The following is a 26,272-nucleotide window of genomic DNA, read 5'->3' as shown; positions in this document are numbered from 1 at the left end:
CTTTCATTCCAGTGACACCTGCTTCTTCCGTTTATTTCTTCATTCTTTTGATCCTGCACTGGGGCGGTGGTAGGTGAGCATATGGAGGATCCCTCCTTTGGAGGATTGCAGACAACAGAAACAGCAGGCCTGCTGGTGGGGAGGCAGCGTCTTATTTGTTCAAGTCAACCCACTTCCCCCCAAATGAGCCCCGGGCAGAGGGGCCTCGCAGCCCAGACTGTCAGAAAACACGGCGTGCCTCAGACCTTCGCCGAGATTGGCATTTCGGGCAGAAAGGCAGCCTGTGCCTTGGGGATGTCACTGCAGAGTTTGATGGTTCTTAGTAATTAATCAACTGCTTCCAGGAAGGCACCAGGCTGTGCCAGGGAGAGTGAATCAGGAGAGAACTCCACACGAGTGGAGAGGAAAGTAGAATTAGTCTCAGCAAAGATGATGGCACACTGGGCTATCCTCTTCAGGAAAGGGGTCCCACGTACACACAGAAAATCAGAGTGTCTCCCATGGCTTTGTGCAAAGTTGGGTCTTCGTTTCCCTCACTGTAAAATGAAGCAGCTGAAAATGAGATCCTGAAGAACCCTTCCAGGTTTAATATTCTGGGGACTCCATCCACATCTTCAGCTCGATGCCCCTACCTCTCAGACCCACCTGTACTTGGGGCCATTTGAATTCTTTCTCCAGTCACCTGGGACAGGTTTGACTGGTGTTATTAGTCAGCTCGGGCTGCCACAACAAAATGCTAGCGATTGGGTGATTTGAATAACAGAAACTTATTTCTCGCACATCCCGATCTTGGGAAGGCCAAGATCAAAGAGCAGGCAATGTAGGTGTTCACCTGAGGCCTCTTTCACCTTCTTACTAAGACACTAGTCTTGCTGATTAGGGCCTCACCTTTATACTCTCCCTTAACCTCAGTTACCTCCTAAAAGTCCTCTCTCCAAATACAGTCATGTTGATGGTTAGGGCTTCAACATATACATTTTCCGGGGACACAGTTCAACCCATAGCAATTAGGGTTGTGGTAGTAAAGGAGCCGCCTAAAGCAGTGATTATGGTGTTTCCCTCACTCCTCCACCTTGCCCTTTCATGGCTCGTATCTTCAATCTGTTCCATTTCTCTGTCTAAAGTACTTTCTCCAAAGCTTGTCTTTTGCTAACATGGAAATTCTTACTTTTAAGAGTCAATTAAAACAAAACTCTGGAATTTTCCCTTAAATCCATCTTCATTTAGTGTCTCTCACACTCTTCCCCCATTTTCCTACATTCATTTGCATATATTTCACAATAACACTTATTCCCTTCTCTCAGGGATAATATGCCATCCATTTCTTTTTCTTCTCTTAAATTATTTATTGAAGTGAAATTACTATGAGCGTTGAGATCATGCTTCACTCAACATGTATGAAAGAGAATTGTGGTTTTTGTATTTTGGGGATGAATTAGCCTGGTTCTCATGACAAGGCACAGTGTGAGCCAGTTCATGTAAACGAATTAAACTGAACACTATTTTGTGTATGCAAATCATCTCCCCACAATAATTCACCATGACCAGTGCCCGCATTTCTATATCAGGATTTTCAGTTGCTGCTGATAATACTAGTTGGGACAAAATATGGTAGTGGACACTAGATTTTGCCTAACAAAAATTTGGATTTTTTTCTTTTTGTGCAAATTTTATTTCTGTTATTTTCTTTAATATTTATGAATATGTTCAGATTTTTAAAAAAATAAGTCTATACTCATGAAAGAAAATTTAAAAACATTTTTAGAAATAAAAAATATGAAATATGTTTTTAAATGATTAGCAAAAGGTTGTGTTTAGAAACCTCTGAGTAACCAAGAATTCCCAAAGATTTAGGGTCCCCTTTCCTTTGCAGTGTTCGATTCTGTTCTTGTTCTCTTACATCCTTGACAAAATTAGCAGGGACTTTTCTATTTTTTAGTTTTGTTAAAGAACTAGATTTAGTTTTAGATTTAGTTGATCGTCATTATTGTTTTTATTTATTTATTTGGTTTTATTATTTCCTTTCTTTCTATATTCTCTGGATTCAGGATTCACTCTGTGGTTACTTATTTATTTTTAATCCTCTCCGGAGGATATGTTTATTGATTTAGAGAAAGGAGGAGGAGACAGAAGAGAGAAACATTGATATGTGAGAGAGAAACTTCAATTGGTTGCCTCCCTGACAACCAGGTTCAAACCCACATCTTTTTTTTTTTTTTTTTTTTTTTTTTTTTTTTTTATTAAGGTAGTAATGTTGCAACATTCCAGCAGGGAAGGAGGACAAAGTATTCAAATTTACCATTCATTCACTACCTTAGATTTCCTGGCGGTTGATATTGGATTGGGGGGGGGGGGGAAGGAGAGTAATTTGCACGACAATACCAATTTTACAGGTAGTAAAATTGAGGTTTAGATGGCTTTTAAGAGATACTTGTAAATTCACACAACTATGAAATGATGATGCTATAGTTCAAACAATGTAAAACAGAATGTGCTTAAGGCAAAAAATAAAAATAAAAAAGATAAAGGAAACTTAGATGTTACACAATGTTTTAGGGTACGCTATGATAAGAATAAGAGACAAGCTATAAGTCCAGAGACGGAGAAATTTGGAACAGAGTCCAGGAAGTAGGCGGAAATAGAGAGAGAATAGCCTTAAGCAAGGTTATACCTCCTGTGCAAAGCCGAGTGAGGCTAAGAAGGTCGGTCAGTATGTGTTAGTACTGCCTCGTCACTGTGACACTGATTTCTAAATCGTGTGTGTTTCCCAAAGTTGACCGTCACTAGATCGTCTTTATAAGGTGACTTCCACTTCAATCTTGAAATGCCTAGAGGGTAATAATTGGAAAACCAACACAGACAGACATGTTTGTTCGGGTAGGTGTGCCTAAACGTGAGGTTAGAGATGGGTTCCTTAGCTTATGATCCTAAAACAGGATCTCTGCAAGGTCATTACACCTAAGACTGGGAGCACTGTCCTCAGACTTTGGTGGTTCTAAATATATCTAGCATATATAGAACAGAGAACAAACAGATTTCTAGATTCCACACATTGTATGTGCACACGCGTGCACGTGCACGCAAGCACATGCACACACACACACACATCTGTTTCTTGGCCTGGCTCAGGAATTTATTTCCCATATGCTCCATTCTCTGGCTTTCTAATGGTTCATTTTATGATATGATATTGTTTCACACATGAATGAATTGAAAGGCATGAGAAGTAATCTGCCTGCTGTGAATTTATTTGCAAATCCCTTCTCTTTCTCAGTGTCCATGCATTTGAGTCTCCATAACCAAGTGCCAAGAAATATTTTTTCCTTGGTAGCTTGGTATTTACACTCTGCCTTCACTTCTACTCTACCCCGCCCTCAAAGAAAACATTTGGACTTAGTTCAGAGTTCTGGAAGAACATTTGCATTGTAGATTCCCTCTTCACATTTGCAGTGAATATAATAAGAGACAACTCATTCCCTAATGCTCCCATTACAGAGCATTTGCATAACATTAATTATAAAAGAATTAATATTGTATATGCTCCACTTATAGACCCAAATATTTTCTTGGAATTGATGTGATGTCATGCAATGTGCAAAAAAGTCACGAGTGTGTTTTTTCAAAATATAGTCAGCATGATACAAATATTGATTGCATTTTTTATTTGTATTAGCAAAATATTTTTTTTCCTTTTTGCTTATAGATCTTTATGTTTACCCCTCTCAAAAAAATCTAGCCATGGTATTTCTGTATAAACAAATAAAACACATGCACTTATACATAGACAAGTCAGAAATGGTCTGTGACCTCAGAGAGCTTAGCGTCTAGTATGGAAGAAGGTTATTGCATAGGTGATTGTAGGTAAGAATAGAAGACATGCTCTTCAGCCTGTGTTTAACCTAGCCTGTGACAGCATTGAGGACTTCTAGAAAAAATGACTGAAATATTAAGATCTGACACATGAGTAGGCTCTTGCTAGCTTCCCTAAAAGGAAGGATGAGCTCTGCAGACCAGGCAACTGTAATTCTCACCTGCTGATGAGCACGCACTACCCACAGGTCACCTCCACCAGAGAGCACCATTTGTGAGAGAAGGGAAAGCATTTCAGGGTTCCCCTAACCCAGTGCAATGAAAAGGCTGAAACAAGTTGAGAAGGCAAGCCTACAGTATAGATTTTCTTTCTTCCTTTCTCTCTCTCTTTCTTTCTTTCTTTCTTTCTTTCTTTCTTTCTTTCTTTCTTTCTTTCTTTCTTTCTTTCTTTCTTTCTTTCCTTTTCTTTCTTTCTTTCTTTCTTTCCTTTTCTTTCTTTCTTTCTCTTTCTTTCTTTCTTTCTTTCTTTCTTTCTTTCTTTCTTTCTTTCTTTCTTTCTTTCTTTCTTTCTTTCTTTCTTTCCTTTTCTTTCTTTCTTTCTTTCTTTCTTTCTTTCTTTCTTTCTTTCTTTCTTTCTTTCTTTCTTTCTTTCTTTCTTTCTTCCTTTCTTTTTCATAAGATACAATGTTAAGAGCAAGTTAGATGTTCTGAGCAGCAGAACATGTGTGAAAACTATTTTGGACCTTACGAAAGGACATTAAAGAGCACATGAATAAATGGAGGGGACTTGAATTTGCCTGCTGTAGGGAAATACCAAAGTGATCAATGGAACAAGCAAGCAGGACTTCAGCCTCTTTGGAATCTATAGGCACATTTATTAATTTTTAAAAAGCAGGGGGAGAACTTTCATAACCAATGAGAATATTAAAGGATAATCCAACAAATGATCCTATATAATAAAGAGCTACTATGCTAATTAGACTGGACAGCTGAACGACCTTTCAGATGAAGCTGGGGCTGTGAGGGCCGAGCCCTTTGCACGAATTTCATGCATCAGACCTCTAGTATTAAATAATTCTACAACTTAGGAGAAACTTAGAGATCAAGTTATATTATGCATCCACAATGCTTTGGTAAAAAGTTTGTGTGTAGAAGGGATAACATCTATAACAAGCACCCATACACATTTGGGAGCAATAATAATAATTGATAATAGTTAGGGTGAAATTTTAAGAAACATATTTGGGGGAAAAGTTAAATACTTAAAAATATCATATTAATAGGAAATTGCAAAAATAATGACAAAGAAATAATGCCCTCATTTGAAGCACTATAAAATTTAATAAAAATTTTGTCGATAGCCAAATAGGCAAAGAATATTAATGGTAGAACTTCTAAATGGGTAATACAAATAGTCAATAAACTTGTAAAGTGCACAATAAACTTCACACCAATGCAAATGAAAACAATAATATGCCACTACATATTTATTTAACTAGTACCTGATGAATTGCTGGAGATTTTATAGGCAAGCAGCCTTAGTTATATCTTGCTGGTAGAAGTGTGAGGTGATTCCATCTCATATTAGAGCTTAGCCCTTTGGAGCCCACACAGTTTGCTGTGGGGCACATGGCTGTTACACCTACAAGGTCTTGTGTTTCTGGGCAAGAGAGAATGCAAGTGAACAGGGCAAGTGTGGATCATGGGATGGGGGAGGGAAGAGGGAGGGAGGGGGGGAAGGAGTATACCCACATTTTGTTCCCTGGGGTTTTAATCAGGAGCTTTTCCAAAATAACCAATCAACTTCCCCAGCTTTCCCGGGCTTATGATGGGTCCACCCCTCACCAATGATCCCTTTCTCAGGTTAGACTGGCAGGCCTGTAAGGTCAAGCACCTCCCTTGTGCCATGTTCACTTCTATTGCCCATGTGTTTACTTCCCCTTGCTCGCCCCTCCCCTGCCCCCTGCATCCTGTGTGGGAGGGCAGACTGCTCCCTACATGGGGGGGAAAGGAGGATTGTGAGCAAACAGGCTCAGTGTTCCAGCCCATTAGGCTCAACAATGTTCCATCCCTTTTGCTTCCTTCTATTAATTTTTAACTGACTAGGGTAACAAATCCACAACTTCACAGAATGTAAAATCTTTTGAAAATGAAAAACTAGTTTCAGAAGATTTACAAGCAAAGAAAGAGAATAGAAGAGATAGAGAGTAAACAGGTCTGAAAACTCCCCAAATTGTATCCTTTCAAAAATACAAGTTAGTATAATCAGGAAAGTAAAAATCCTATTAACAATTAAGGTATCATTCAAATTGAATTCTTAGAGTTATATAATTAATTTTTTTTTCAAAAGTAGTTTGAAAGGAATATAATATGCAAATTATTTTTAAATGTTATTTCAAGTAGTTAAAAGTTTCAAAAACATGAAGGAAGACCCATCACGGTTATTTTTGTGTGTTTAAATTCTGAAAGTTTATTTTTGTGTGTTTTTTAATTCTGAAAGTTTTCAGAAAATCATTTAAAAAAATAAGCCTAAAGTAAATTTCAGAACAATTAGTATCCACATTATTCAAATCTCTTAATAGGTGGAGACCAAAATCGTATTTACATTGTGTTGTATCCCTGAGGACCAAGTTCAGAGCATCATTTATTAAAAGGCTAATCCATTTCTCATCCAATTCTTTCAAATCTCTCTCTCCCACACTATTCCCTAGGTCTCTGTTGTGTTTAGCTGGTGACCATTATCAATATGTACATTAGATGCTAGACATTTTTTAATATCAAATTTATTTCTCTTGATAGTCTCTAAGCATTGAGGAGAAGGACCACATTTTATTATTTTTATATCAGTTATAATACCCAGTAACACATAAGTACCATAAGAGATACATGATAGAGTCAAGAACTATGTAGTGTATTTAAGATCAAATTTAGATACCTATGAGGAAATCTGTTTACGTTACTTAGTTACGTGAACTGAGGAGAATTAACTTCCCTGAGTTTTGGTGCCCTCGTCTATAAAATGAAAACCCAAGAACCATACAAGTTGTTCCATGAAACTGTATAAAGCTGTCTCGTAGCCATTCTTTTTGAAGAAGAGCCGGGATTTATTGGAAACATACCAATGGTGTACATTCGGTAAGTTACTTCACCTTGTAAAGGCTCAGTTTCCTCATCTGAAAAATGGATATGAAGATAATTACTATCTTGTAGGACAATAGTGGATACTGATGAAGGTAATATAACTAACTTGTTAGCAAAGTGTTTCCATCAATGTCCAACCATTTCAACAACTTCACCAGATTCTCCCAGTGACAAATGGCATCCTCTCCTCTTTACCTTCAGTTTGCTTCCTCAATACGTTTGTGCTTTACTTCTCCTGGAAGAAATCAGAAGTCCTGAACTCCAAGTAAAAGAGGACAGATAGAGTCGGCTAGGCCAGGAACACATAGCTACACTGGGTGCAGAATGGAGGGTCAGAGCTGAATACTTGCCCTTATGTTATTAAATGATAAATACTCATGCAAAGTCATCAAACAATGAAAGGGATATTATGAATCCTTTGAAATGCAGCAAAAGAAGCCTTGGTGAAAATTTTACCAAGTTAGAGTCATTAGCTAAACAGATCCTGACAGCTTCACACTCACACAGGCTCGATTTGTGAGACACCCTAATAGGTGCCTCTGTATTTCCCTCAAACATCCCATTTTATTCCAAAGTGTGGATAGTGAAATGTCACTCCCATTCTCTCTGCCAGCCACGTGTTTTAGAAAAGCACAGTTGACATTTCCCCTCCACAATGATGGGAAGAGGGATTCTCTGCCGTATCTCACTGTTTGATCCTATAAAAAAGGGGAGCATTGTTGAGGGAAATAAGTCAATTGATCCCTTTAAGCTTTCAGAATGAAAGGAGACTTTCTTAGGTTGTGGCATTTTCTCTCAACTGCTAAAACAGCTCATGGTTATGTTACCCCAACTGAAAAATTATGGATTATGCCACATAATTTATATCACTCAAGAGAAAGGTGACCTGATGGAAATAGATTTAAATGAGCATATAACACATGCTGGGCATTTAATTCATATATAGTGGTCTTGTACTGTTCATGAAGATGCAATGCCATAGGAAATATTGACCTTATTTTGTAATCAAAGAAACTAAGGTCAGAAAGTTGAAAATAAATAAAAATAAGTATCTCTCATAGAACAACAATACATGTATGAGAGGATTCCAAGAGAGATATAGAATGAGAACTGAATTCCATTTATTTTTTTAGCAGGGAAAAATATTACTATCACTAATAGAATATGTTATATCCATACTTCAAATTTATTTTGAAACTTATTGTATTTTTAATTTATTTCATTTTTATGTGAACTGAAAAATAGAACTTTTAAATATAATGTTTCTATTGAATTACTTCAATTCACCACCACCCCTGAAGCTCATCTCAAATTTTACGGAGCAATTGGCTTTAAAAATGTCACAAATAGATCAAGCTCTTAAGTATTTTCATAACCCTTAATACTTGATCTTACTTCTGGAAATAAATTCTGAGAAGTTAACAACAACAAAAAAGTTAAAATATCCACATGAATATCTATAATGTATAAAGCCTTATTTAAAATACTGAACCCTTTGGAAATGGCACTTCTAATTGAAAGGAGAGAGATAAACAAATTATGGTCTGATTTACATGAATAAATACTATGCAGTAATTAATCTTTGCAAATATTGTAATTTCATGAAAGCATGTTGCTTTCTATTATGTGAAAAGATAATATACTTTATGTATACAATACTTAAAATATTGTATGTATAAAATATATTGATCTTAAAATTATGTACATGTTAAAATATAAAGGAAATATACTGAAAAGGTTAATTTTTATTGGTGACTATATTTAATATTATGGGTGCACTTTTTCTTTCATTTCTCTATTTTCTGTATCCCAAATATTTTCTCATGAGCACATATAAATTTTTAAAGTGAATAAAAATAAATCTCATTAAAATTATTTTAAAAATAAACCTTAGCATTTGGAAGGCTTTTTTAAAAAAATTTTGTGTAGGATTTATTGTTTTAGTAAAACCTAGAATAAGCTAATCACCACAATCCCCCAAAATGTTGAAAGATGTCATCTGAATAGGATGGATCACCCCTCCACAAAACTAGATCACATTCCTGCTCCATTATTATTTTAGAAAACTCACCTTTCAACCATCTACAATACGGCCATCATTCATATCAAACTTAATTAGAAAACAGGTTGGAAGTTGGAGGAATTCCTAATTTAAATCAATTAAAGGGGAAGTTGTCAGTTTCGCTTTGGGTTGGCTTATCTCTACTCTCAGGGCAAGACGGAAGAGGCCTGTCTTCCCCAATCTCCTTGTCTTTCTCCAGGATGATGTCATCGTGTTCAGTGTGTAAATCTAGGGACTCGGGGTGACAATTAACATCTGAGACTCCTGCCACAGCAAGGAGAAGGGGCCCCGGTGACAAATGAACGAAGGCCTCCCAGGATTCCATGCTGCATAGTCTTTGATGGGCACTTTTGTTCGCAAATGACATCTCTCTAGCAGGTGGGGCACGGGGACTCTGTTCCCCGGCCCTATTTTCGTTCTGTGTTGAGAGCGCTTCCTTCTTCCCTCACCCATGCCCTAAATCCTATTGTGTCACAGTTAATTTAGTTATCAAATGGAAACAGCATGTCAGGGAGTGACTATTTAAGGAGCACATTCCTTTCACTGAGGGGATCATTATAGGCCCTTTGCCTCCCCATTGCTAAAATAAGACTCCTTGCCTTATCTTTTGTCTACCCATATCCCCGCTGGTTTAACACGTGTGCTCCCTCTCCACCCAAGTTATATAGAACTACTTTCTGTGTAGTCATTTCATTTCATGCATTCTAAAATCATCATTATCTGCCAAGCAAAGGGCCAAGATATATTCTATATAGTGAACATTTTTTTGCCTGAAAATTGGGGCACATGATCATATATATATATATATATATATATATATATATATATATATATATATATACATATATATTATGCCTTATCTCGTATGCTTGATCCGTGAGAACCGGGACCAAGTTTTAACTATCTGTAGTATCCCAGGATATAGGTTATATCAATTTATGACTTAGAATCAGTAAAAGAATAAATACAAAATAACCGCTGTCTTGTATTACTTTTGAGCACAAAAGCAGTTGAAAATTTCAAAGTGATAGAATTTCTGAAATATTTTAATAACTTGAGAAAGTGATTCAGGGGACTTGAAACTAGACATACCTTGAAATTTCAGAATACACAGAGCAGATAAATTTTCACACTAGAGACTAGAAAATCTAGACTATATCATGGCTATGCATTTAGAATATTTAATGGGAAACCTAGACTAGACGTTAGATGGCTTTATGCAGAGTTTTTAGATCTGTAGTTAAAGTAGAGGTAAAAGTCAAGACAATTACCCAAGAAATTAGGATGAGTAGATTTTTTCTCTTCACTTAGTTTTTATGTGTAGCTTTATCTCTTACCAGATTGTAAACTCCCCTTTTTCAAAAGCTTTTTAAAAAAACATATTTTTATTGATTTCAGAGAGGAAGGAAATGGGAAAGAGATATAAGTATCAATGATGAGAGAGAATCATTGATCAGCTGCCTCCTGCACGCCCCCTACTGGGGATCAAGCTGCCCAGGCATGTGTCCTGACCTGGAATCAAACCTTGACCTCCTGGTTCATAGGTCGATCGATGCTCAACTACTGAGCTACACTGGCTGGGTTATAAACCCCTTAAAGTCAGAAATTCCACTCTTCTTTGAGTTTCCACAGTAGCTTCTCCTGGATTGTGTCTTAGTAGACACTCATTCGGTTGATTGTTGTCCACTATACAATGCACAGGTTCCGGAGATTGTAGTTCATTTGATTTTAGGCCATTTCTTCTGGCACCTCCGTCCCAGTTCACCAAGGTCTCTTCTGAAGGGCTGGTGCAATGTGGAAGCGCCCAGGGCAGGAGGGGAGGCAGTTAAAAAAGAGGTGTGTAAGTCATACCTTAGCTGTTTTAACCTTACTATGCTTTCAAATCATCTATGAGACTTTTAAAATGAAGATTTCTAGGCTCAGATATTTGGGTTCAATGTTCCTGGACTAGAGCCTAGAAATACATATTCTATTTATTTATTTATTTATTTATTTTAATTGATAAATTAAAATAAATTGATAATGCTATATAATTAACATAACATTATATTAGTTTCAGGTATACAACATAATGATTTGATATTTGTACATATTGCAAACTGATCACCCCATTAAATCGAGTATATATATATATATATATATATACACATATATATATAATGTGTGTATAATATATATTTTAGGAAGAAGGCATTTTATTGAGATTTTGCTGAATATTTAGGTACAGAAAGCTGGGAGGGCTGAGAGGAACAGGAATCCCTGGGAGAGTCTGGTGATGACCAGAGGGAGAGAGGGCCCCTGGGTGCTCTCTGACATGAAGAGTGGGATAGAAGAGGGAAAGAGAGGGGGAGGGGCTGACAGCCCAGATGTCATAGGGGAGCAGCCGCCAGGGAGCAGCGGTCACAGAGCTTGGCAGTCACTGGGTCAGGAGCTGTACCATGTCCTTCACCACCATGGTGCCCGTCACCATCCTCTCACTGTTGACTGTCAGCTGGGCAGCTCCAGTGTGCCGGGCATCCAGAGTCAGCAGGGCCAGGCTTCCCCTGCTTGGTGTCCTCCCTGTAAACCTGTCCTCATCCCTCACAAGGGACAGGACCCAGGTTGGCAGTGGCAGTCACTCCTGCACCACCGTGTGGTCACTTAGACAGGTGCCTGTGATCTCATTCATGCCATTTCGCTGTCCCTGTCCCTTTAACTCATTCTCATGAACATGGGGGCCATCAGCTCCCCAATGGGTTGCTAAATGGACACATAGAACTGCTAAGTTGGGGTGCACAGCTGGAACAAGGCTGCCTAGATTGAGTCACAGAAAGTAATGCTCATTACAGCAGTGGCTGATGCTCCTAGTGTTACCAGGAAACTTCCTGGTGGGCTCGGGCTGCCTGTCACTGTGGCCAATAAGGAAGGCAGGGCTGAATCATATAAGGCGTTTATTGACAAGGCCAGCCCACCAAGAAGACAGGGTGCTTACAAGCATTCAAATCTTGTCTACAGAAAGGTGCAGGGGACAGGATTATAAAGGGGAAGAGGCTAGGGAGAGACTGGAGGTCCGCTATTGTCCTTAGTCATAAGGCGAGGCGATGATGTTTTGATTTCAGGTGGGTCGGTCTGACCATGCTTATCGATTCTGCTTGCTGGGTTCACAGTTGAGTCACCTCCTCACTTGCTTTGCACAGGCCTTGAAAAGGAAACTGAAGAAAAACTGAATCCCCTATTCACATAAGTATATGTGTTCTAAGATTTCTAATAATATGATTATTTTTTCAGATTAATTCAGGTGCTCTATCTATCAGATTATAAGTCCCCCTATCACTGGTGCCAGCGAATCTATTTCAGGGAATTCCCGGATGCTGATGCCACATGCCGGCCTTTGATGAGGAGATCAGAGTTGTTGGAGAAGTGGATGTGCACAACACCATGTGAGGGTCCGTGGAGAAAGGTAGGCGGCTGAAGGTGGAGTCCACAGCCAGTGCCTCACCAGCTGTGGGTGCAGCAGCCCCTGCCTGCTGATACCAACACTGGACTCGGCAGGAGGGCACCAGGGGAGAGTCTGAGTGTCAGTCCATGTAGGTCAGCAGACAGACCGGTCGATGCAACCGGGGGAAAGACACGGGTGGCCACGGAGAGGGGTGAAGTCCTCTCCATCAAGCAGGGAGATTTCCTTGACTACAGGCGACTTTTGCTGCTGGGAGTTTGATTTTTTCCTCCAGGAGGCTGTTTCTACCTCTTCCCCTCCGACTCTAGTAAGCTACCCCTGGAATTGCCACCCGCATCCAAGATCGGGCCTGCTCCTTGTGCCTCTGGCACATTCTCCCTCTCCCTCTTCCCCTTCTCGCCTGCCTCCTCACTCTGTTCACTCCCACTGCCCCCTCCCTTTCTCCTCATCCTCACCCTGGGTTTCTCCTCCTCTTCCTCTTCTTACAATTTGAGCTTTAGTCCACTCACTTACCTCCATGTTGCACACAGAGAGACGTGTAGCCTCCTCTGGCCCGTCTGGGAGCTCCTGGGAGCCTGTGGCCTTGGCATTGAGCAGGTGGGACAGTGAGTGCCGCTGGAAGCGGTCCCGGTCTTTGAAGGATGACTTCAAGGCTGGGGCTGGTTTGGATGCCAAAAAGGAGAGCTTCTTGGCACTGCAGTGGCTCAGGGCCCCACCCAGCTCAGGAGGGATGATAAGCTGCCGGGTGAAGTGTGTTCCATGATGGGTATCGCCGTACTGGTCAGACCTGGCCAGAATCAGCACATGCTGGGTCAGCAGTGTGGTCTGCTTACACTTGGTGAGATTGTGCGTGGCTGCTGGGTGGATGCCCTCCTCTGCTGTGAGGGGCTTGGCCATTTTTCTTGGGTCATCAGGTGCAATCCTGGAGACATGCTCACTGTACTCACTGCTGAGCCACAGGGTGCTGGCTTGGGCCACGGGCACCTGGATGCTGTCTGTGAGCTTTGCCAAACGTTTGATGATCTCTCTGTGCCAGCCGCGTATACAGTAGCTTCTTGCTGAACACAGAAGCCACGACCCCGACCTCATTACAGGAGGACAGTAGCTTTACCAAGCCATTAAGGCAGGTGTCACAGACTGAGCCCATGTTAGTAGCACAGCATCCAGTGGCCTGGACTTTGCCCCAAAGTCCTTGTCCACGCTGCCAATGTAGGTCTGGAGTCCCCATAGGGGACATGGGTTCCCTCGCCAGCTTGGCCAGCTCTCCTGGCTTCAGGGTCTTGATCTGAGTGACGTTGGTGGACCTGATGCAGAAGCCCTTTAGCTTGGGCTCAAACATACCCTGGTTCTGGAGCACCATGTACTGTCCCACACTGCTGAGAGGGTTGGACAGGAGTACCTGGGGCCCTCAGCTGGGGCCGGGGGCAGCAATGGAGGGTAGGGAGGTGGTCCAAATAGGAGGGAGGAGAGTAACAGCCGGGGGAGGGCACTAGTGGGAGGAGGTGGGACTGGGGTCAGGAAGCAGGGGACTGGGGTCAGGAAGCAGGGGGCCAGGGTAGGAAGGGTGGAGGGGACATGATTCATCTAGGTTCCTGGAGAAGACTTTTTATTTCAGATAGAGATAGGAGAGAGAAAGAGAGAGAGATGAGAGCAAAATACTACATTTAAAAAAATTTTTCAAATGTTTCATTGATTGTTTTCAAATTAAATTAGTTGGGGTGACAGTGGTTAATAAAATTAGCAGTTTGCAGTGTAACAATTTGCATTTACGGAAAAATAGCAGCTCCCACCTTGGAGGAAGCTTCTTGAATCAAAAGTCACTGGCAGCCGAAACCGGTTTGGCTCAGTGGATAGAGCCTCAGCCTGCGGACTGAAAGGTCCCAGGTTCGATTCCGGTCAAGGGCATGTACCTGGGTTGCGGGCACATCCCCAGTAGAAGATGTGCAGGAGGCAGCTGATCGATGTTTCTCTCTCATCGATGTTTCTAACTCTCTATCTCTCTCCCCTCCTCTCTGTAAAAAATCAATAAAATAAAAAAAAGTCACTGGCAGTCGGTAGAACAATTGGCAGGGCTGGACTGGAAGAAGCTGAGGGAGCAGGAGGGTCCCCGGTCCCAGGAATCTTCCCCAGCACTGCCCAGGGGACACAGAGATGGCCCGTCCGTAAAAGCCCAGCCTTTCTCAACGTGGCAAGAACAAACCACTTTGATCAAGTGAACCAGAAAAACAGATGGGAAAGGCCTGTGCCGACACCACCTTTAACCAATTCCTACAATTAGATTTCAGACCCCAAGGACACTCTGCTCTCCCAGCAGAACCTACAGAAGTCAGTTCCGTATGATTTTTATAACTGTGGAAATCATTCTTTTCAGTCTCTTTAGACTTCACAAGACTGTAAATAGTTTCAAGAAGAGTTGATGAAGCCTTGAGGCCAATAAGAGGAGGCCCCCGTTTGCAGTGTAATATGGTGGTTAGGCAGCAAATTGCCTACTTAAGACCTGCCTGTGGGGTCGATCCCAGGATGGACGGAGCCTGCACACGTGGCAGGAGGGCCTCCTCGAAACCAGAGCCTAGAGACGAGATGCCGCTCACCTGCTGGAGAAGTCGGGTCAGCAGGCCCCGGATGTGTGTTACATTAGCTGCCTGCGCCTCGGGCCCATGCTGCTGCCTTAACATCAGCAGATGAGCCTGTTCATGCAAAGTCTGCACACCTTAGGTCTGCTTTCTCTGCACCCAGCCCTGGGGCAGGTAAGTCTGCACGTCAGGCCCTGAGGAGCCATTTCTTAGTTCGTTCTCTAGCTTTGCGGGTCTGGTCCATGGGAGCCCTGTAGGTTTCCAAACCTAGATGTTCTAGGGCCGTGATGGCGAACCTTTTGAGCTCGGCGTGTCAGCATTTTGAAAAACCCTAACTTAACTCCGGTGCCGTGCCACATATAGAAATTATTTGATCTTTGCAACCATAGTAAAAAAAGACTTATATTTTTGATATTTATTTTATATATTTAAATGCCATTTAACAAAGAAAAATCAACCAAAAACATGAGTTTGCATGTCACCTCTTGACACGAGTGTCATAGGTTCACCATCACTGTTCTAGGGGCTCATCTTCCAGGTGCAGGTCTTAAAAGTTGGGGAACCTGGCATGGGGTTCAGATTCTTGGCTCCTCAGAGAGAAACTTAGCATTTTCATTTTCCTCCAAACTGACTGTGTGGCTGCCTGGGAATAGGGTGGGGACAGTGGGCTGTCTCTCCTTCTGGGATGTAGGTGTTGCTCAGCTATTAGCTTTTTCCTGGGCACTTGCTCCATGCGCAGTTGCAGACTCTGTGTGTGCCTGGGAGGAGGTGAGTCCAGGTTCTCTCCTGGTGCCGTCTTGAACCCAGGATAGTTCTGGAGGCTGGAAGTCTGAGATCAGGTGCCAGCAGGTCGGCCCTGTGCAGGTTAGGCAAGCATCACCTGTTTGTTTGTGTGTTTTTAATTGAATTTATTGGGGTGACATTAGTTAATAAGATTATATAGGTTTCAAGTGAACAGTTCTATGACACCTCGTCTGTATATTGCATTGTGAGTTTACCACCAAAGTGATGTCTCCTTCCATCACCATTTATTCTCCCTTTACCCTCTTCTACCACCCCAACCCCTTTCCCTGTGGTAATCACCATACTGTAGTCCAAGCATGTCAAACTCAAAGGCTAACACAGGCCAAATAAACAAGGCATGCGGCCCGCGGACCGTGAGTTTGACAGGCTTGCTGTAGTCTGTCTATGAGTTTTTGTTTCTTTGTCTGTTTTCTTTTTTTACTTAATCCCTTCACCTTTTTCACCCAGCCTCCCCACCCCCCACAGCTATCAGCCTGTTCTCTGTATTTATTAGTCTGTTTCTATTTTGTTTGTTAGTTTATTTTATTCATTAGATTCCACAGATCATTGAAGTCAGATGGTATTTGTCTTTATATTTACACAATGGACTACTACTCAGCCCACCCTTGCCTCCTGCCCCAGGCCTTCACCACCCTATTGTCTGTGTCCCTGGGTGATGCATATATGCATACAAGCTCTTTGGTGAATCTCTTCCCACCCACCCTCCCCCGCTTTCCCTCTGAGATTCCACAGTCTGCCCCATGCTTCTATGTCTCTTGGTCTAGTTTGTTCATCAGTTTATTTTGTTCATTAGATTCCACATATGAGTGAGATCATGTGGTATTTGTCTTTCTCTGACTGGTTTATGGGGCTTAGATAATACTCTTCGGTGTTCCTTTTAATCCAGGTATTCGTAATCTGGTTATAGTGACCGAAGAGATATGCATGACACCTGGGGCAAATATGTGTAACACAGTGCAATAGAGGTAACCCCCCCCAGGAGGCCAGACAAGCTAGAACAAGCATGTGTTGGATAGGCGGGATTGGAAACTGACGTGCTCCTTAAAGAAATGTCCAGAGCAGCCTGGCTGGTAGTTGAGCATCACCTAGGAACCAAGAGGTCAAGGTTCAATTCCTGGTCAGAGCACATGCCCAGGATGTGGGTTTGGTCCCCAGTGCTGGGAGTGCGGGAGGCAGCCGATCAGTGATTCTCTCTCATCATTGATGTTTCTATCTCTCTCTTTCTTTCTGAAATCAATAAAAATATTTTTTAAAAACAGAGAATTTCATCTGTAGAAATTTCCTAGGAGCATTTTTGGAAAGCCCCCCCCCCCCGGCACTTTTTTTTTCTTGTCTCACCTGAAAAGATCTGGGGTAACTCTTGTCTGAAGTACAACATCTCTGAATGACCCAGAATTATGTAAAAATGTATGGATAAATGAATGTATGTGATAAATGGCCTTATTAGTAAATCATTAGAAAATAAAAAACCTTGACATGGGTAATCCTCATACATACATATTTACATACATAGCACATCATGATAGTTATGACTCTCCATCATGGGGTACTCCTTATTGACTGAGGTTTACGTGGGAAATGGCAGTCGGCGCCAGAGGAGTAGGATATCAACATTATGATCGCCACAGTGTGACAGAGGGCAGGGAAATGCTGAGCACGGCTTTCAGTGTAATGCAGCAGGTCTAAGCTTTGGCTGCACATTAGAATTGCCTGGGGAGTATTCACCATGATATAGTGCAGCCCCACCCTGGTGGATTCTGATTTAATGGTCTGAGATGGGGCTCAGTATTAGTTTTAAAAGCTCCCCGGTTGATTCTAATGTGCTCGTAGAGTTGAAAATCACTCAGTTTGACAGAATACACAGTCGAGGGTGACAAAAGTATCTGGTTGAGCAGACTTGCACAGCTATTCATTGATAAACATTTGAAACGAAGAATATTTGGATCAGTTATAAAATCAGGCATAAGCATTGCTAATACGGTTTCTAAAACCTGAAAGCAACCAGCAGTAGGGCACCGTTGGCCAGCACAATGTGTCACAAAGTATGGTGCCGCCCTCCTGTTACCCTCTACAATCTGTGTGTCAAGCACGTCTCCCACCAGGTCTGCCCTAGTCTTCGCGGGTCCTCTGTCTCCTCCCTCCCCCTTGCATTTTTTCTACGGATCTCACCCAGTTTTCTTATTATCTGAAGGTAAATTTCAAAGTTATGTCTAATAGCTGTCTGTAAATAAATCCCGGAGTCTGTATTTATTTAAACCTCTATCAAAAGTCATTCTAAATTATTTTAATATTACTAATATTTATTGTTCATCTTAATGCCTAGATTACACTGTAGCAATTTTAAAGATTTATTTTAAGGAAAATAACTCATATTTAATTCAGGCAATAAAATGGTATTAGAATTTCTTCAAGGTGGGACAGGGATGGTCAGCATATGAAGCCTGGCTGGAAAGAGTTTGCGTTTTGATTGTAGGACAGACATAGGCACATACTTGGCATTCAGTAAATTGGATAAAAAGAAGGAAAGAGATTTCTTTTACTATTATTTTCCTACTGAGATAGTTTATTTTCTTTCTTCCAAAACAGGCCTATCTAAAGCTTATTCTATGACCCTATATAATAAGTAAGTCTCCATTACTCAAAGCATTTGTTGTATTTTACTGAAATGGGCATACAGTATATGCAATATCAGATATAAAGAAAAAAGACTAAAAGGGCTTTTTTATCTTATTTGATAAGAGATGAATAGTTAATTTTTTTTTGAGAATTATAGACATAATGTCTGTCATATATGAGGAAGAGAGAGGGAGCACACCAGGTGCTTTCAACATAAGCAGTTATATTTCTGGATTCAAAAAACACAAATAGATCAACTTCAGTGGTAACATTGGATGCATAGCTGCATTTTAAAAATTCAAAGTTAATGAACTTGTCTGTTTTTTCAAAATCATATGCTGTTTTCCTTTGGATTTAAAAACAGCAGCATGCATATCATTAAAACAGAATTTTCAGGAAGATTAAAAAAAGATTAAGATGAGAAATGTGTAAGCAGATAAAAAAAGAATCAAATTGTGCCTCTAAATCAATAAAAGCAATAACAAGAAAAAATTCAAATATGGATAAATGCAGTTTTGTTTCATGCCTTCAATCAAGTATGCTGTCTGTATAGTTTAATAAGCCTTTCATTTTATTGGCTCTGGATTACCAATTTATAACAGAAAGCTCAATTTAGATTGGGTCTACAGAATACCATCCATGTGTGTGATTGAAGAAAAAGGCTACCTGCCCAGCCAGTGTGGCTCAATGGTTGAATGTCGATTTATGACCCAGGAGGTCACAGTTCGATTCCCAGTCAGGGCACATGCCCAGGTTGCAGGCTCAATCCCCAGTAACGGGTGTGCAAGAGGCAGTTGAGCAATGATTTTCTCTCATCTCCCTCTTCCTTCCTCTCTCTGAAATTAATAAAAACATATTTTTTTTAAAAAGTCTACTGTATCAAATCAGGAAAGTATAAAGTATGGGGGCATAATAAAGGAAGAGCTTTCTTTTGTCCCTTAATTATACCCTTTAACTTATAGCTTAAGTAATATTATTTGACTTCATTTGTAGCTTAAGACCTTAATAACATATACTTTATTCTCCCTCCTCCCACTGGCCTTTGTAATCTAAATATACTATCAGCCTCACAACACCTTGTTATTATTTTTTACTATATGCATTTAATTAATTTTATGGAGATTTAAAAGCCGAGGAAATCTTATATAATAAAAGGATAATATGCAAATTGACCAAACAGCAGAACAACCCATCACTATATTGTGCACTGACCACCATGGGGCAGACGCTCAACATAGGAGCTGCCCCGTGGTGGTCAAGTGGGAGTGCCGCTCTGCCACAAGCTGGCTAGTGCAGTGGCGGTGGCGGGAGTCTGCAGGCTCCCGCTTCTGCGGCAGCCCTAAGAATGTTCCACTGCAGCTTAGTCAGACATCCCCCAAGGGCTAAGGGCATAGTCCAGGCTGAGGGGATCACTCCCCCCACCCCCATGCACAAATGTCATGCACCAGGCCTCTAGTATGTTATAATTATCCACATTTTTATAATTTGCTCTCACTTAATTGTTTAGTGTATAGATACATTCATCTAGTGTGCTTTTCCTTCTACATGGAAAACTTCTTTTGCATTTTTTTCATAGCACAGGTCTGCTGGTGATGCATTCTTTAATCATTTAAAAGTCCAAGGAAGTCTTTATTTCATTGTTATTTTTGGAGGCTTATTATACTATGTTGTAAATTCTAGATTGACAGTGTTCTCTTTTGGTAGAGTTGTTACTCCATCCTCTTCTGGCTCACATTGCTTCTGCTAAAAAATATCTTTTTCTTATCTTCTTGCTTTGGTTCCAAACATATCATCTTTCTCTAGCTGCTCTTAAGACTTTTTCTTTATCACATTTGGAAAGCAATTTAAGATGTGTTTTTATATTGTTTTCTTCATGTTTCCTATATTTTTGATTTACCATCAAATGGAAAAAAAATTGGAATTAGATAACATGCAGCCATTACTTTCTCAATGATTTTTCTTTTATCTACCCCCCTCCAGGGATTACTTTCCTTTGATACCAATTACACATATGGTAGTCCACTTGAAGTTGTTCCACAGATCACTGATGATATATTCATTTTTCTCCCCAGTCTTTTGGCTCTTTGTGTTCAACTTGAGATAAATTATGTTGCTATGTCGTCAGGTTCACCAGTGTTGTTGTTTTTCTGAAGCATCTGCTCTGTGGTTAATGCAAACCAGTGTTTTTCTCATGTCAGACATTATAGTTTTCACATCTAGAAGTTTAGTTTAAAAAATATATATTATTTATGTTTCTACTTAACATAATATTTTCCCTTTTTGAACATATAGAGATATAATTGTAACAGTGTTAATGTCTTGTTTAGTAATTCCATTATCTGGATGTTTCTTGATCTGTTTCTGTTGGTTGATTTTTCTTTTCTTTATGGGTCATACTTTCCTGATTCTTTGCTTACCTGGTAGTTTTTGATGGAACATCATATGTTGTGATTTTTTAACTTTCTTGTTGCTGGGTAATCTTGTATATCTAAATATTCTGGTTTTTGTTGTTGTTGTTAAAAAAAGATATATCCACACCCAAGGATATTTTTCCATTGATTTTTAGAGAGAGTGAAAGAGAGCAGGAGAGACAGAGAGAGAGAAACATGGATGTGAGAGAGACACATTGATTGGTTGGGTCCGGCATGAGCCCAATCGGGGCGGGGGATTGAGCCTGCAACCTGCAACCGAAGTACATGCCCTTGACCGAAATCAAACTCAGGACCCTTCAGTCCTCAGGCCGACACTCTAACCACTGAACCAAATCGGTTAGGGCTATCTAATCTAATAAAAGAGAAACATGCAAATTGACTGCATCTCTGCTACGCCTAAGCCATGCCCACCAGTCAATCAGAGCCACTATATGAAAATTAATCCAACCAAGATGGCAGCCGGCAGCCATGGAGCTGGAGCAAGCAGGAGGCTTGGTTGCCCCGGCGATGGAGGAAGCCAAGCTTCCCGCCTGCCTTGGCTGTCTGTGGCCTCCTCTTAAGGCAACAAAGTTTCAATTATAGAAGATAAATAAATCCCAGATACCTGCTTCCAGCCATTCTCCACTGGGAGTTTGGGTGGCTGGGGGCTGTGGCCAACCTGCAAACATCCATCAGCCCCTCACCCAGGCTGGCCAGGCATCCCAGCAGGACCCCCTCCCTGAAGGGGGTGTGGCCAGTCTGAAAATGGCCCTCAGCTCCTCACCCAGGCTGGCCAGGCACCCCAGCGGGACCCTCCACCCTGATCCGGGACACCCTTCAGGGCAAACCAGCTGGCCCCCACCCATGTACCAGGCCTCTATCTGACTGCCAGCCTAGGCCCAATCCCCTGGTAAGCGAGCCTAAGCCAGCAAGTGGTCATCCCCTGAGGGGTCCCAGACTGCGAGAGGGCACAGGCCAGGCTGAGGGACCCCCCCCCCACCCCCGCCCCAGTGCACAAATTTTTGTGCACCGGGCCTGTAGTCTATAAATATTCTTGAACTTTGTTCTGGACCACAGTCACTTGAAAGAGAGGAATCCTTTTGAGGTTGCCTCTAAGCTATGTGAAGTAGAATTAGATTAAAGTAATCTGCATATAATTTTGTCCTAAGATCCTACTGAGTTTTCTAAGTACTCTATCTGATTTCCTGTGAATTGTGAGATTTTTCCTTTCTGGTTGCATGATTCTTTCCCTGCCCTCAAGAAGTTTCTCTTACACATGTTTTCAGTAATAGGTTGAATATTTGAGGAAATGCTCTGTGATCTCCAATGATTTTTTCCTGTGCAGATCATGTCTCTCCAGTATTTTGACTTGCAAACCTTTCCCATCTTGATCTCTTCCTTTTTTTAAAATATTTGTTAATTTATTTCAGAGGGGAAGGGAGAGGGAGAGGGAGAGAGAAACCTAAACATCAATGATGAGAATCATCGATTGGCCGCCTCCTGCACGCCCCACATGGGGGATCAAGCTCGCAACCCAGGCATGTGCCCCAACCAGGAATTGAACCATGACCTCCTGGTTCACACTCAAGCACTGAGCCACGCCAGCTGGGCTTTATCTCCTCCTTTTAAAAACCTTCTGTTCAACTCATGAATGAGAAGGGAACTTCCACCTAGAGTTATAAGGATAACCAAACACATGTGACCCAACACTGGCAAAATGAGATTGACCATAGTCGCGCATTATTCCTGTAGTGGAATATGGAAACTCGTGGTTTTCAAAATGAAGAGGCAGGAAGTTGATTATGAATAAGTCATTTAAACTCTTTCAATATCAGTGCCCCATCTAGTTTTTTTTTTAATGTGGGGATAACATCCACATCAACGATTTATTGCAAAGACATGTTATAAAGTAAACATAGACACTTTATTCAAAGTTTGGCATGCAATAAGTGCTCAATAAATATCATTTTCCCTCAAGTACTTTGATTAATTTTTTTTGTTTTGTTAATCCTCACCTAAGGATATTTTTCCATTGATTTCTTTTAGGGAGAATGAAAGAGGGAAGGAAAGACAGAGAGAAACATCAATGTGAGAGAAACATATCAATTGGTTGCCTCCTGCATGAGCTCTGACCAGGGCCTGGGCTGGGGAGGAGCCTGCAACCAAGGTACTTGCCCTTGAGTGGAATCGAACCCAGGACACTTTGGTCCACAAGCCAACTCTCTATCCACCGAGCCAGACTGGCTAGGGCTTGATTAATTCTTAAGGTGTTTTCTTTCTCAAAGTTACTGGTCTCCTTTTGTACAAACTAAAGTTATTTTACCAACTAGCTGGTTTCGATTTTGCTTTTTGTCATTTTCCTTTCCCATTTCCTCACTCTGGGAGGCCATAAACCATGCTGTGTCCATAAGTAAATAAAAATGTCCTCAGCCTCCCCAACAGAGAATATATTTTGGCAAACACACTGCACTTACACGGAGTGTCAGCATTTCAAAGCCTCCCCAAGGAGTCCAGCAAACATATCTAAAGAAAGGTAAGGTGTGATTATGAGTCCTTTTCAAGGCAGCAAGACCATGCTTCAGAAAGAAAGTCAGGCTGTGTAAAGAGTCACTTGCTTATCCTGCAAGACCTTTAGCAGCAGAAAAAAGAAAAAAAGCAGACAAAGAGTAAAGTATTATTAAGTCAAAAAAAGACGCGTTCACTTGAAGGCTGTGAATCATTTATAAAACTTTTCTGTAGTATGTACATGGAAAAACGAATCCTTCTGATTATATTTAACCCATACCAAGTCAATTGTTGACAAATACATATTGAGCAAATTAAATCTTTTTCAATATATTGTATTTTACTGTTTGGAAAGAAAGATGCTGTAAGCTATATGGATAAGGAATGGTTAGTGTGAACATTCCAACTTTTCTGTTACTAGTTCTGTAACCTGGAGCCAATTAGCTAAAGCTCCGAATGTCCGTTTCCATCCCTATTAATTATGGACATTCTATGGGCTTTTCCTGAGGGTTAAATAAACCCACAAGTAAAGGATCAATCATGGTCCGTAACTCATAACAGGCCTTAATGAATGATTGCTCTGCTGTTGCTACTACTGTGACTAGTAAACCATTAATGATCACTACATTTATCATTAAATGTTTGTTTTCAAACAAGGACATTTTTAGATTCTTTCAGTGCTTGCCAAAAACAGAGCTTCTAAAATCAAAACAAGAAACAGAGAGAAATAAAATATTATAGGAATGGTGGTGGGAACTCAAAAAAGGAAATCTACCATGCATTGAAAATACTAGTATAAATTATTGCTCATATAAAGAGGAAGAAAACACAGGGAATAAAACAGCATTCTACCATTGTAACACCTTTTCCCCTTGGGTATTCATCCCTTCATTCATTCATTCAGCAAATACTTATTAAATACACATTTCTAGGCATGTGTGGCGAAAGATGTTAACAAAACAGACACAAATGTCATCCCTTATGGAGAATAAATTTTAGTAAGGGGAGATAGAGAATAATATCATACGTGTCTTAGCCTATATTTTCATATCCTATCTTATTCTGTCCCCAGAGGGGACAAACATATACTATGGAGAAAAATAAGACTGAGAGGAGGAATAAGGAGTGTGTGTCTGAGCAGAAAAGGTTGCAGTTTTAAGTAAGTTGGTAAGGGAGATGCTCAGTGAGGAAGTACCAACAAAGACTTGAAGAGGATGGAATTTTGATCTTACCGGCTCACCGAGAAGAGGGTATTCATGGCAGAGGAAACCAGGAATGCAGAGCCCTGAGGCAGGAGCATGTCTCAGTAGTTGATGGAATATGGATGCGACCAGTGTTGTGAGACTGGAGTGAGCCAGGGGCCAGCCCTATAAGCTGAGGCTAGAGAGTTAATTAAGGAGGGGTGTTCAGATGATAGAGGGCTTTATAGATTATTCTAAGGGTTTTGGCTTTTTTCTTTCAAAGATGAGAGAGTCATTCTGGCTTCTGTGCGGAGAACAAATTAAAGGGAAGAAGTAGAGAGATAAATTAGGAAGTGTAAAGTGATTGGATTCTTGGCATATTTTGATGGGAGCCTTAACCAAATTTTCAGAGCAACTGGATAGCAGGGGTCTTCAAACTACGGCCCGCGGGCCACATGCAAATACAAATATTGTATTTGTTTTGTTTGTTTTTTTTTTTTTTACTTCAAAATAAGACATGTGCAGTGTGCATAGGAATTTGTTCATAATTTTTTTTTAAAACTATAGTCCAGCCCTCCAGCGGTCTGAGGGACAGTGAACTGGCCGGCCCCCTGTTTAAAAAGTTTGAGGACCCCTGATATAAAGTATAAGAGAGAGAGAAGTTAAGGAGAACTCCAAGATGTTGGCTTGAACAATTGGTGGGATGAAGTTATTTCCAGGAAAAGAGATATGAAAAAGACAACGGAAAAGCAGATGATAGAGGTCAGAAGGTGGCAAGATAAAGAGTTCAGCTTTAGGAATGTTAATTTTGAGATGATGATTAGACTTTCAAGCCTAGGTGTCTTGGAAACATTTTGATACAAGTCTGGAGTTCAGGGTAGAGATCCAGGACAGACAAGTACATTTGGAGTAATCAGCATCTAGATGTTTTCTGTATTAAGGGCAATGGAAGGGGTGTGGCGGATCTGGGTATAAGTGGTCAGTTTTACTAGGTATCATTTGGACATCTTTGAGCTTGGACATGCTGTTTTAGATTTGTACTCTCTCTGCAAATAAGAGATAACATACTTACCTTATAAGGTTTTTGTGAAGGTCACACATTTTAATACAATTCTTCATAGTTATAGTTTCTAATTAAGTGATATAAGATGTGCAATGTGTTAAGTGCTCCATGTTTAAATCCTCACAAAAAAAAAAAATAGAGGTAGGTGAAATATCCCAATAGAAATACTAAGCCCCTGCACATCGAATAAGGTGGTCGTGTTAACACAGCCAACAGGTAGCAGAATCAAATCTATTAACTCTGCACTTTTGTTTAGATTTGCTTTGCTTTTTTTGCTTCTACATGTATTCATTTTTTAAGTCAAAAGTCCCAGGATTAGAACAGGCACACAATGATTCCTCACTACATTCATCGATACACATGTGAGGGAGTTGAGCATCAGCCTTAAAGCAGTATCTAAACAATTTTCTATGAGGAACAAACAAAATTATCACTTGAATGAATGATGTATGTATGGTAGTTCTGGTAGCGCAATATTTTCCAGTGTAGTATCTTCATTAAGTTAAGCAACACTTAACAGATCTATATTTATAGGTGAATTTCAGTTGCTCCACCTATGGGATAGTGTGAGATGCCCAACAGATCAGTGCAAAGTGGATCCAGAGAGTCTTTCTTTTTCACCCAAGGGATACATTTTTTCAATGTTTTATGCAAGACCCTTTGGACTTCT

At 40.6% G+C, this 26,272-nt stretch overlaps 1 pseudogene; it reads right to left on the bottom strand.

The window, feature by feature from the left end:
- Nucleotides 1-12,302: 12,302 nt before the first annotated feature.
- On the bottom strand, nt 12,303-13,809 carry LOC132216282 (AP-3 complex subunit beta-2-like; annotated as a pseudogene).
- Nucleotides 13,810-26,272: the final 12,463 nt, after the last annotated feature.

Source organism: Myotis daubentonii, chromosome 15 (genome assembly GCF_963259705.1).
Source record: "Myotis daubentonii chromosome 15, mMyoDau2.1, whole genome shotgun sequence".
Taxonomy (NCBI): Eukaryota; Metazoa; Chordata; class Mammalia; order Chiroptera; family Vespertilionidae; genus Myotis; species Myotis daubentonii.
The sequence above is the reverse complement of the archived record's forward strand: the minus strand, read 5'-3'. Positions and strand labels throughout refer to the sequence as shown.